Below are 11,190 nucleotides of genomic sequence, written 5' to 3'. Positions count from 1 at the left end.
TAGGAGAAACAAAATAGCCAACAGAGGGCAAGGGAGTAGCAGGGGGGGAGGGGGCGGAATTATTTTTTTCATTCCCCTTTTTACTCTTAACATTCCACGAGTGAGGAATCACAAAAAACAGCACTTAAGAGTATTTGAATTTCTCCCTCTTATGTATCGGTCGCTATAAGACAAATCTCATGAATTGCTGTGGGGCGTTCTATGGAGGGGGACCTTTCTGTCATGTTCTGGATTTGTTACGAAGATCTCAACTTGTGATCACCAACGGTAAGGGCGCTCTCCTTCTCGATCCTTACGCCGATTTTCGACGAAGAAACCTTTTTCGTGCTACGCAAGAGATATCTCGTTTAGAAGCAGTCGCTTTATTCTGAACTTTATTTGTTTATATTATAGCTCTATCAGTATTAAGCCTGGCTACGGTTTCAAACGCTCTGGCTTCGATTCCCCTACACACTTCTTGCCACCACGTCCATATCATCACTACGGCCCAACCAGCCTCCTATCCAATGACCGGGTACAATTCTGACTGTCCGCCAACATTCGGGAGGAATATACAGCTTCATTCTTCCTAAAATGCTGGCACCCCGTCAAAATACTCTACGACGCAACAACCCTCAAGCCCAGCATCTACATTCATATTGCCTCGAAAACTTATAATCATACAAACTGAGAATCAACTATCATCTCTGAAGATGGAGTCAACACGTTCCTTCGAAATTTGATATTTAAATGCAACCCAGGAGACCAATACAGAACTCAAGATCCATTCTGTCTCAGTGTCTAGCGGTTAAAACGCTGGCCTTGTAATCCTGGGGTCTCGGGTTCGATTCCCGGCGGTCCCCGAATTTATAACTTGTGTTGGGCAAGGCCGTGGTCTAGGCAACACGGAGTTTTCCTCCGGGGGCTTCCCCGGTTTCTCCGTGGCATCCCAACAATTACTCCATTCACACACAGAAGAAGGCAGTGGCAAACCACTTCTGGATCATCTGCCAAGAACGTATATGAACAGGTCCCAGTCCGAGAAAAGGATGGAAGGATCCTGTTCATATGGACCTGTCGTCAGACAGAACACTTAAAAAAAAATCCTACATACATTCAGCATGCAATAATATTAAGGCGACAATATAAATCATTACAGCTGATATAATAACTGAAAAAGAAGAATAAGATTGTCGAATGGACTTATCACCGTGAAATATGAAGTTCCGAGTCTCTCCACGCCTCTACTGCGTGAAAAAACAAAAAAACAAATTCTGTTTGCACTGTCTTCAACATAACATAAACCAAACAGCACTGCAACGTTCACAAATCACGTAGAGCATTGTTTAAACTCGGATTGTGTTTGCAATACAAAAGATGTATGAGGATGTGATGGGGATGAACATCCTGAGTCTGCAGGTACAGGATCGGAGCATCGCGACACAATTTTGTCGTCAAAAAGTTTTACGAAAGCTGGAGAAACAAACTTCTGCATTTCAGTAAGGCTATTTCCCGTCATCATCATTAGAATAATTACGGGCTCCTTCGTCTTATCTTCCGCTTACTCATTTTTCGTCTTCGTCAGAACTTTCCTATTCATTTTCATCACTATCGTCAGTAGTTAGTTCCTGGCGAAAATAAAAATCTCCTGACAGCTACTTCGACCGAATGAAAGTAGATAAGTTCCCCTTAGAACTTCCTATTTTCAGGAACTATGAATCACTTAAAAATATCTATTTCCGAGATGGGAATGTGTCATAATTTTACTACGGTTCTGTACGCTAAGTGGGGTGGAAGGGGGTTCGAAAAAATGAAGGAGAGGGTGTAACAAAAATCCCTGCACGGTACATCTTTTATCTAAAATGTAAACTGGGGTGTTCTCAGGTGAGGACAGTGAGTGAAGAGGAAAGGTAGAATAAATAAGATGCAAATCCAAATATCGTAGAATGAATGAGCTGGCAGAGAAACGAAATGGGAATGGGGAATGTAAAAACCAAACAAGAGGTCGAGACGCTGGGAAGGGGATGCTGGTATAGAAGCACAGGAGTGCAAAGTTCATTTGCTTCTACGCCGTCAAGTGTAAATTGGGTTAACGTAGCTGTGAGTGTGAGGGGCGCTGCTGTTTGCGATGTCATCTTGTTCCACGGCAGCAGCGCAGCCTCTCATTGTTGCCGTAACCATGGCAACTGACAAGCCAAACGAAACCCAAGAATATGAGCTGCCAGAACAAAGGAACGCGACCCCCTGCTCCCGGCGTGTCGGTATTAAAAGGGGCGCTAAAAGAATGCCCTTCCGTACAATACGAATCAAGAGAAGTGATGATAAATTGAAGATAGAAAGAAAATGATACAAATAATATAAAAGGAAAATAAAGACAGAGTACTAAATGAAGAAAAAGAGGCTGGTGGGATTAAAGAAGGAAGGAAGGAAGGAAATAAGAGAAACAGAAGAAAACAGAACAACTATAAATTAAAATAGAAATAAGTAAAAGAGAGAACGAGCAACGCCATCAAAATCAATCCTTTTGGGCTGTCGAACAGACTTTTATAAGAAAGTATACGTACAGTATATCAACACATCAGAGGCATCAGCTAAGTAGAGACGCCATTATGAACGTGCCGACCATTATTAGGACGCCACTGGAACGGAATTATACGAGGAGTACGTTCGACTAAACAGCGCAAGAGACAGGGTATTATTGCTTCTATTTGAATAAGGACTGCACTGAGACATCTCCAGGACATCGGCGAAACAACAGAAAGATGAAATATCTCGCACAAAGGATCAAGAGGTGAAAAATACGACCCGGGAATAAAACACGAACTACAATACGTGCGTTGAAACAAAAGACGACCTCTTCCTGAAGCACAATTGAAACAATTGTGAACATAGTTCAACTTGACGCCGCAAGAGCGTACAGTGGTCGAATTGGCGGCCATCTTGTAGACGTTATGTGGAAGCAGAAAGATTGTCTTTCTGTTTATATGAATTTTTGAGTTGCTTTTCCAACGCAGTGGAGCAGCAGCGGATGTCCCCTGAGGAAGTGTGCATACATAACCTTTCTCTGCAAGGAGACATCTTTCGAACCAAGTACAAACAACGAGCATTAAATATTCATAAACGCAGACCCACTGTCCCCAAGTTTCTTTTTTAAAGCCGTGTCTCTCCTCCCACAGTATCCACTTTTCTTGCTAGATATGTACATTTTTTTTAAAAAAAAGAACCAAAAAGCTGGTTAGAATAGAAGGTCTTGGGTTAAGAGCACTACTCATCTCATTGTGTCTCGAACAGAAGTTTGTATTAATATTTCGCGAATGTTGCATAAATATGCTCTCAAAGAGAGACTAGTTTCGGATTTAAACACGGTAGACTTGACTTTGGGCTGTACTATCGGTGTCCGATTCCCGGAAGGGGAGGGGGGACGACCTATTTTCCCTACGTCCAGACCGGTTCTGGGTCCCAGAAAGCTCCCTATTTGGGTTTCTATGAGTTAAAATTTGGCCGGAGCGTGTAGCTAAACACTCACCTCCGTTTAGTGCCAAAGTTAAAAATACCTCCATTCACCAATACGTCTGCATGGCATGAGTACAACGGACTAACGCTTGTCTGACAGTGATGAGGTAAGCGAACAGTCTATGACTCCTGATATGAAGATTTTTGGTTTATGCAGGTAACTTAATGTTAGTACGGAAGAAAATCTGGGGGGTTGCGATGGGCTAGGTATGTGGCTGGCATGGGGAACACATGAAATGCGCACAGAACATAATTAGGACAATATTTACTAATATGACGAAGACAGAACAAACTTTTAAGTCGGATCTTAAGATCGAACCTGAATGAAATTATTTTAGGATAGTGAACCATGATGGTCTTTGGTATTAGCGATGTTAAACTTCAGGTTACACAGAAAATTAGTTATTTCTTCTTGTGGATGTTTCAAAATAGTAAGTAAATTTACAACTTTCTATGGGATGAAGGATAAACTTTTACACGTACGTTTAAGCTCGTATGAACTAAATTTGAAAAAAAATAATCAAATTTGAAAAATAAGAAGACCTTATTTCATTACCATAAGCGTTAAGTAAAATAATGTTAGGTTACATGTCTGCCACTTTTTCATATTGAGCAGCAGCAAAGGAAAGCTACTTGCTTTCCGAATATTTTGTACGCATAATTATCAGCGCTGTAACTAAGACCCGGTTCACTCTCACAACCAGAGCGGAGAAATATGCTAATAATATAGCTACAGGAAGAAGACACGTCCAAAGAGGAACAAACAGTGGACAGAAGAAGGCCATGAATTATGGATGCGTCTGCTTTGCCTTTTCGTCTGCTTCGGATCTCCCCAGAGCAGATGTATATTATTTTATACTGAGTTTGTGCAGTGATATGGAAGTCTTGAGTGCGAGACTGGGATATGTGATGTCAGAAATTGCTGGCAACAATTTTTCACAGTCAGGACACGGTCAAGTTTGTCTCTTGCCTGATGATGGAGGCAGCAAGGACCTCTGAAACGTCGAAAAACTCTTACCAGACTGCGGTTCAACTACCTAGAAGGCACCCATCTTCAGACTTACCTCAAATCCTACAAAATGAAAAGAATGTGACCGCGTCCTTCCATATCCATTGAAATTTATAATTAATTAATTATCTCATAATTGAAATTTGTACAGTGTGAGCTACTGACATTATCACAGAAGAAACAGGAAAAAATTCCACGACCTAGCTCGCCGACGTATTGCTAAAAACACAGTCCTCCGTCGAGAATTGACGCCTGATGATCGTAAATTAGGTTGCTTGTTGGTGATTGGCAGAACACTTTTCCAGCAGTTGCTTGGAGCCACTCAGGAAACCGGACCTCTGGGTTGAGAAAGAACCCCTGAGCTCCCGATAACGATTTAGCTTCGTTCATGTTGATCCCATCGTTACGTGTGCCACTGTTGCAGTGGCGCGTGTCAGTACAGGGAGTGTCCATTTCGCCTTTCCTTTGCTATTCATGCCTTGCACTTAACATCATGTCGGAGTACAGCCAGACTATAAAATAAATAAAGTGTTTCTTATGTTCTTTGTTTGTTGCTTGCATCCAGAAGCTTCAAAAGCAACCTTTCCTTCTGATTATATCTGCTTCAATCTTACTTACCTCTTCTTCCTTTTATCCAGAAAGTACGACAGTCTAGAAACATAACTTCAATTTTACCTCATTTTCGTCTCCTGTGCGCTCACACACAGACATCCGACGATGAACGTGACCAGTAGCGTGCGTTTTATATCCTTTCGTCAACTCTGCTGGCCGAAACAATCTCCGCACTTCGGCATAATGTGCACTTACTCAAAGCACATGCTCAGAACACACGAGCATAAATTCCATTACGTTCAAAGTATACCCTAATGACGTAATGACCGAGTATTTTAATGTTAAAAGTCACATCGATAATTTAACAATAATTTTGCTAGATATTTCGTATAAATGTGAAACACTGGACTAATATATCAGATCTAAAACTTCTTGACGATGGTGAAGAGTCAATTGAATAAAAATTTTCTTGGATATTATCCATCGTCTAGTAAATATAAAACGTAAAACGACGTTTCGGAGATGGGACTCTATCTCCGTCTTCAGGTTCCTACACAGTTGGACCCACTAGATAGAGCTAATCCCTATCTCCGAGACCTCTTGGATATTATCCATCGTCTAGTAAATATAAAACGTAAAACGACGTTTCGGAGATGGGACTCTATCTCCGTCTTCAGGTTCCTACACAGTTGGACCCACTAGATAGAGCTAATCCCTATCTCCGGGACCTCTTGGATATTATCCATCGTCTAGTAAATATAAAACGTAAAACGACGTTTCGGAGATGGGACTCTATCTCCGTCTTCAGGTTCCTACACAGTTGGGCCCACTAGATAGAGCTAATCCCTATCTCCGGACCTCTTGGATATTATCCATCGTCTAGTAAATATAAAACGTAAAACGACGTTTCGGAGATGGGACTCTATCTCCGTCTTCAGGTTCCTACACAGTTGGGCCCACTAGATAGAGCTAATCCCTATCTCCGGAGATAGGGATTAGCTCTACGTTTTATATTTACTAGACGATGGATAATATCCAAGAAAATTTTTATTCAATTGACTGGACTAATAGTTGAGTATAAACCGACTCAAGTGCATTCTTCCCCTGCGGCTGTCAATTGAGACCGAAACTGTGTCATACAGCAACTGACTCTCATAGTCAGCCAATCAATCAATCAATCATCCAGTCAGTTACTTAAGCATTTAGTCTATGCAATCAGCCGGTCAGGCATCAGTCAGGCAGACTGTGCTCCACAGAGCTGTAGCTGTACGCGAGGTGGTGAATACATTTCAAAGAGGTAAGTTTTAATAACACTCGTTCCGGTGCAAAACACGAATTCGAAGGAGTGTCTCAGATCCTTATCGTGGCCCGTGCTAAAGTACAACTGTGATTAAGGATCAGAAATCAGTGCGATCAACAACAGGCAGAGACGATCAAGCATCCGAAGCACGAGGGGCAATGCTGAACGGCACAGTCGCAGGTGCTAGCTTCCGGCTACTCGCTCTCGCGAGGGCCATAGCCCTAGTGGTTCCTCAGCACGCACTTGCTACGTGAGATTTTGGATATAACCATGTTCTGCAAACATCAGCTGTTGGCGCGGTATTTTTAGGGTCCTCAAGGTTTAGACTTTGTACTTTTAAAAATACTGGTGCAACGTGTTCCCATACACATCACACACGTCTAAATTCATTTATAAATGTGCTGGAAGATTTTTCTTAGGAAATTGATAACGCTAAATCTGCGTATTACTGGTAGGATGCGTACGGACGTAAAACATTTCTTGCCATCAATGCTTTTGAGCGGGTTAGCAGGTTAATACGATCCTTTGAAATACCCCTCAAATTACATTATTTTAATAAAATTATCGAAAGAGTTCAAGAAATTTCTTACGTCGCTTTCAATAATACTGTTATACTTCCAAGACATCAAAGCAATTACAATATTTGACGTACGGAGACATACAGACAACATTCAAATAGCATTAAATCAAAGCTGGGGGAAGCTTAAAACGTGAAATGCTTGTCTGAGCATCAGAAGTCGTCATTATCAAACCCTCATATGAAAGATTCACTCGGCAGGAGCAGAAAATACCATTAAAGTCTGAACTTCTTCATCTCTGCTTCCTCAGTCTCCTCAAGATTTGGCTAATGAAATATAACGAGAGAACACAGCGCCACCTTCCTCTTGTTACATTCTTATTTGGATTTCTTTCTCATTCTTTCTACAAAGGCTTTGTTCTTTCTACACGATGCCTCCCACTTTAATTACAACACACGGGGACAGAAGTTAGGCGTGAATCGGTGAGAGGCGGGGAGGAGGGTTTGAATTTTGAGATGTGAACAGCCTGTCTGTAAAGCGTTTGTTAAATTTCATCAGATGTTTTGTTATAACAACTATTCCTAGCAAATTTAGTGCCGAGAAATGCCATAACCCGAATACGTGTACATTAACATCAAAATGTTTCATTAATTTCATTGTTGTTTTTTTGATTTAAGAAAAAGAAGAAGAAGACTAATTGAAAATTCCCCTGAAATAACATTATAACACAATTTTATATAAGATTTCATTAACTATTAAAAAAAGTACATTAAAACTAAGAGAAAAGTGTTTTTAATTTGTGCCCAGATTAATAATTTGCGTTACAGCTAATGCAAGTAGCTACGTCAGAGAATAATATTAATATAATTAGTGTTATTTAATAAATTTTAATGAAATATATTACCTGTGTACAAATTATTAGCCTATTAGGCTAAATATAACCGTCCTATTCAATTTTATACCGATAAATTAACGTGTTTGTACGTCGTATTTATTCTGTATAATATTTATCAACATCTGTAGAGCGATTCTGGCGTGAGATGTTCTAGAAGCAGACTGTGTCAGCTCTTGGGTTCCCCAGCAATCAACCAGCTGCTATTTGCCTAACCTCTTGAAGCAACAATAGAGTCACTTCTCTTTCCTACAGACTCAACGACTTAAAAGCGATTCACTGTGCAGTATTTTTCTGTCATCTCCTCTCAGAGTCTCTTCACCCCCTCTAACACGTAGTTCAACAGTAGCTGAGAATGAATAAATAAATCAGTGAATGAATAGATTTCATTGAGGGTTTGGAAATCCCTCGAGAAATACTTCTTTTCGATCATTGGAAAGAATCTTGCCTTAACCACCGTGCACTCTACCACCTACGTGGTGCCGAGCATAATTATGGCCGTCTCCCTGCATTGCATTGCTACCTTCGTCTTTCTGATGCAGTTTCAATAATTAATTATTCGCTTTAGCAGCTGAATAGAGATGCTAGACTAAGATGCTTCGCTGCATTGAACCAGATACTATTGCAGATAATTTCCAAACCTTTAAGGCACGTCATGTTCCCGGAACCCCTCTCCGCGTTTCGGAATCCACGGATTTCAACGCCGAATCAATTACTGAGGCCAGACAATGATGATTATTGGGTTACATTACAAAGTCGTATTAACTATGGTACCGGATATTTGCTTATTTTGCGATCCTTTCTCAAACTACAGCGTGTGCATTTTTTTCATTTATATCACAAAACTTATATGAACAGAGAACATTCTGTTACTTAAATACGACAGATCAACTTTTTAACAAATTTCATGAACAGATTCGTCCTTGAGAAGAAAATATTCGTTCAGCTGGTCAAGAAATTCCACGCCTTATATGGAACCAGGAAGTTCGATTATCGCTACTGATCCATATCTTGAGTCACAGGAATCCACTTCTTACTCTCACATCCTTTATGTGACGCAGTTTAAAATTATACACCCATCTGTGTGTAGGTCTAGCAAGATTTTTCTTCCCTTCATATTTTCCAGCAAAACTTTGTATATATTTATCACTTCTCCCATGGATGTTACATATCTCACCCATCTCACTGTCCATGGTTTGATAATCCTAATAACATTTCATAAAGAGTGCAGATTATGAAACTGCAATATGATTTTTATCTGTTCTCTTATTCCGCTGTGTTTCTTAGGTGCAAATAACTTCCTCAGCATCCTATACTCAAACACTGTCAATCTATGCTGTTGTCTTAATGCAAAAGACAAAGTTTCATAGAAGTACAAAACAAGAGGTAAAATTTTAGCGCTGCATGTTTTAATCTTTGCGAATTTAGACAGGCGAACAGGAAGACAGAAGATTCTAAAGTGCGTATTGACAAGAACTCCCTGAATTTAATCTACTCTAAATTTCTTTAGAGTAGATTAAATTAGGTGCCCGAATTTATAACTTGTGTTGGGCAAGGCCGTGGTCTAGGCAACACGGAGTTTTCCTCCGTGGCATCCCAACAATTACTCCATTCACACACAGAAGAAGGCAATGGCAAACCACTTCTGGATCATCTGCCAAGAACGTATACGAACAGGTCCCAGTCCGAGAAAAGGATGGAAGGATCCTGTTCATATGGACCTGTCGTCAGACAGAACACTAAATAAATAAATAAATAAATTTCTTTGTGAATGAAATTTTGATTTGTTGTCGTCTTTCCCAAATTATTACACATTGTGGTGATCGATCTGTTATTTTATAACGCTGCTTCAGATATTGAGGTCATACGGTAGTCAATTTGCGACGCTGAAAGGCCTATCTGCTGCTAAAGTAAGCCATACGTTGAAACAGAAATGCGTCGGAGAGAATAGATAGAAATAAGTGGGATGGTGAGAAAAGATACGTTGAACAGATGAGACAGAGGCACTGGTGAGTGAGAATGAAGAAGTGAGGGGCCCGGGAGGGGGCACGGAGGTGGGAGGGTTTAATCCAAAGTTTAATTATCTTCCTGTGTTATAATTTAAAACGAGGTTCTAGCCTTGCCTTCTCAATCTGTCGGATGGCTTTCATAATGCGTGCTTAACAGCATTGGCCTCCAGCGAGTTCCGTAATGCACTTAAATGTTTTGTTCGCAGCGACAAGAGGACAGAAAGTCCGTGTATCAGTGGTCCCTTTGCTCCTAGAAACTGGTTACAAGGGCGACAGGCACAGTTGCTGATTGGCCGACAGTTCGTTGACATACAAGCTACAGGACCGAAAAATAACTAATGCTGTTTGTAAGTTAAATTTAAGGTTCTCAAATTTATTGTGTTCTTGAGTAATAAAAATTTCCTTTACCCAACGGGACCCACAGAATTGGCATCGTCTCCGAAACGTGGTGAATTTTATAATTTTAATTTTTTAACTTTTAAATAACAGAGAATGGACAATGTACGGATACAAAGTACCATAATACTGAAAACGTGCATCTGTAAAAGAATTTAGAATGTTATTGAAATATTAATTAGCACACTGTCTTAGTACGTAATGGACGTACTGAACAACAAAAATTGTCTGCCTCAGAGATATCTGAAAGATTACTTACATAAGTCGAATGATACGACACAATTGATCAGGTCATAATACTAAAGAACAAGGGGGTGGGATAAGAGAGAAAAAGAATTAAAGAGAAGAACAAGAAAAGGTTGAGAAAAAGGAGAAGGCAAAGGCTACAGCGAAATATTCACTGACTAATGTTCTTCTCTTCGCGTAACTCTTTGAAAACCATCGTTCTACAACTGACTTCTTAAAGGATTAAAATATACGAACCTTTAATGTAAAGTAAATATAGGACTGTATTAAATATAAGAACACAACGACGATAAATAGCGCAAAGATTTATTCACTCCTGTGCCGTCAGTTCGGCAAATCACAAGATCCTCGCGATTCCTTGTGCGCCGCGCCCTCTTCATACATGACAGTCAAAGATGTCGCCTCTAGATTTATAGAGCAGAGGAATTAATGCGGACGGACTGAAGCAGAGCGCAGGAGAGGGGAAATGTGCTTATGAAGACGTGTAGAAGATGTGTATGAAGAAAGTTATTAGAAAAATTAATTCTACCCTCTGAAAGTGGTGAGTTTTTTTGTACAAAAGAGATTTGAAGTGACTATGGATTGTTACCAGGGTGGCGATATGGCGGCTATGATAGGGGGTGTCATTATGGGGGGATGATTGGCTATAAGTCACGAGCAGCTGGAGACACGGCAGAGAAGCAAGACTTATAACGAACAGAGCTGAAAGACAGAAAAGGAAATTCGAAGCCAAAGACCAATAATCAAAGGATTTGTTTGAGGTTTAATTCTGAGGT

The 11,190-nt window shown here is 40.4% G+C and overlaps 1 long non-coding RNA gene across 1 annotated transcript in view; it reads right to left on the bottom strand.

Annotated features, from left to right (window-relative positions):
• Positions 1 to 4,675: 4,675 nt before the first annotated feature.
• The window catches only part of LOC110841287 (uncharacterized), a 182,645-nt gene continuing 176,130 nt past the window's right edge, over positions 4,676 to 11,190 (bottom strand). Inside the window, exon 4 of the long non-coding RNA XR_002547159.2 lies at positions 4,676 to 5,013. This is a non-coding gene — a long non-coding RNA (uncharacterized LOC110841287). The remainder of the gene's footprint in view (positions 5,014 to 11,190) is intronic.

The sequence above is a fragment of the Zootermopsis nevadensis genome, unplaced genomic scaffold (assembly GCF_977971745.1).
Source record: "Zootermopsis nevadensis isolate Lab colony 2312 unplaced genomic scaffold, Znev_1.0 Znev_ptg000030l, whole genome shotgun sequence".
Lineage (NCBI taxonomy): Eukaryota > Metazoa > Arthropoda > Insecta > Blattodea > Termopsidae > Zootermopsis > Zootermopsis nevadensis.
This window is presented reverse-complemented; position numbering and strand designations above follow the sequence as displayed.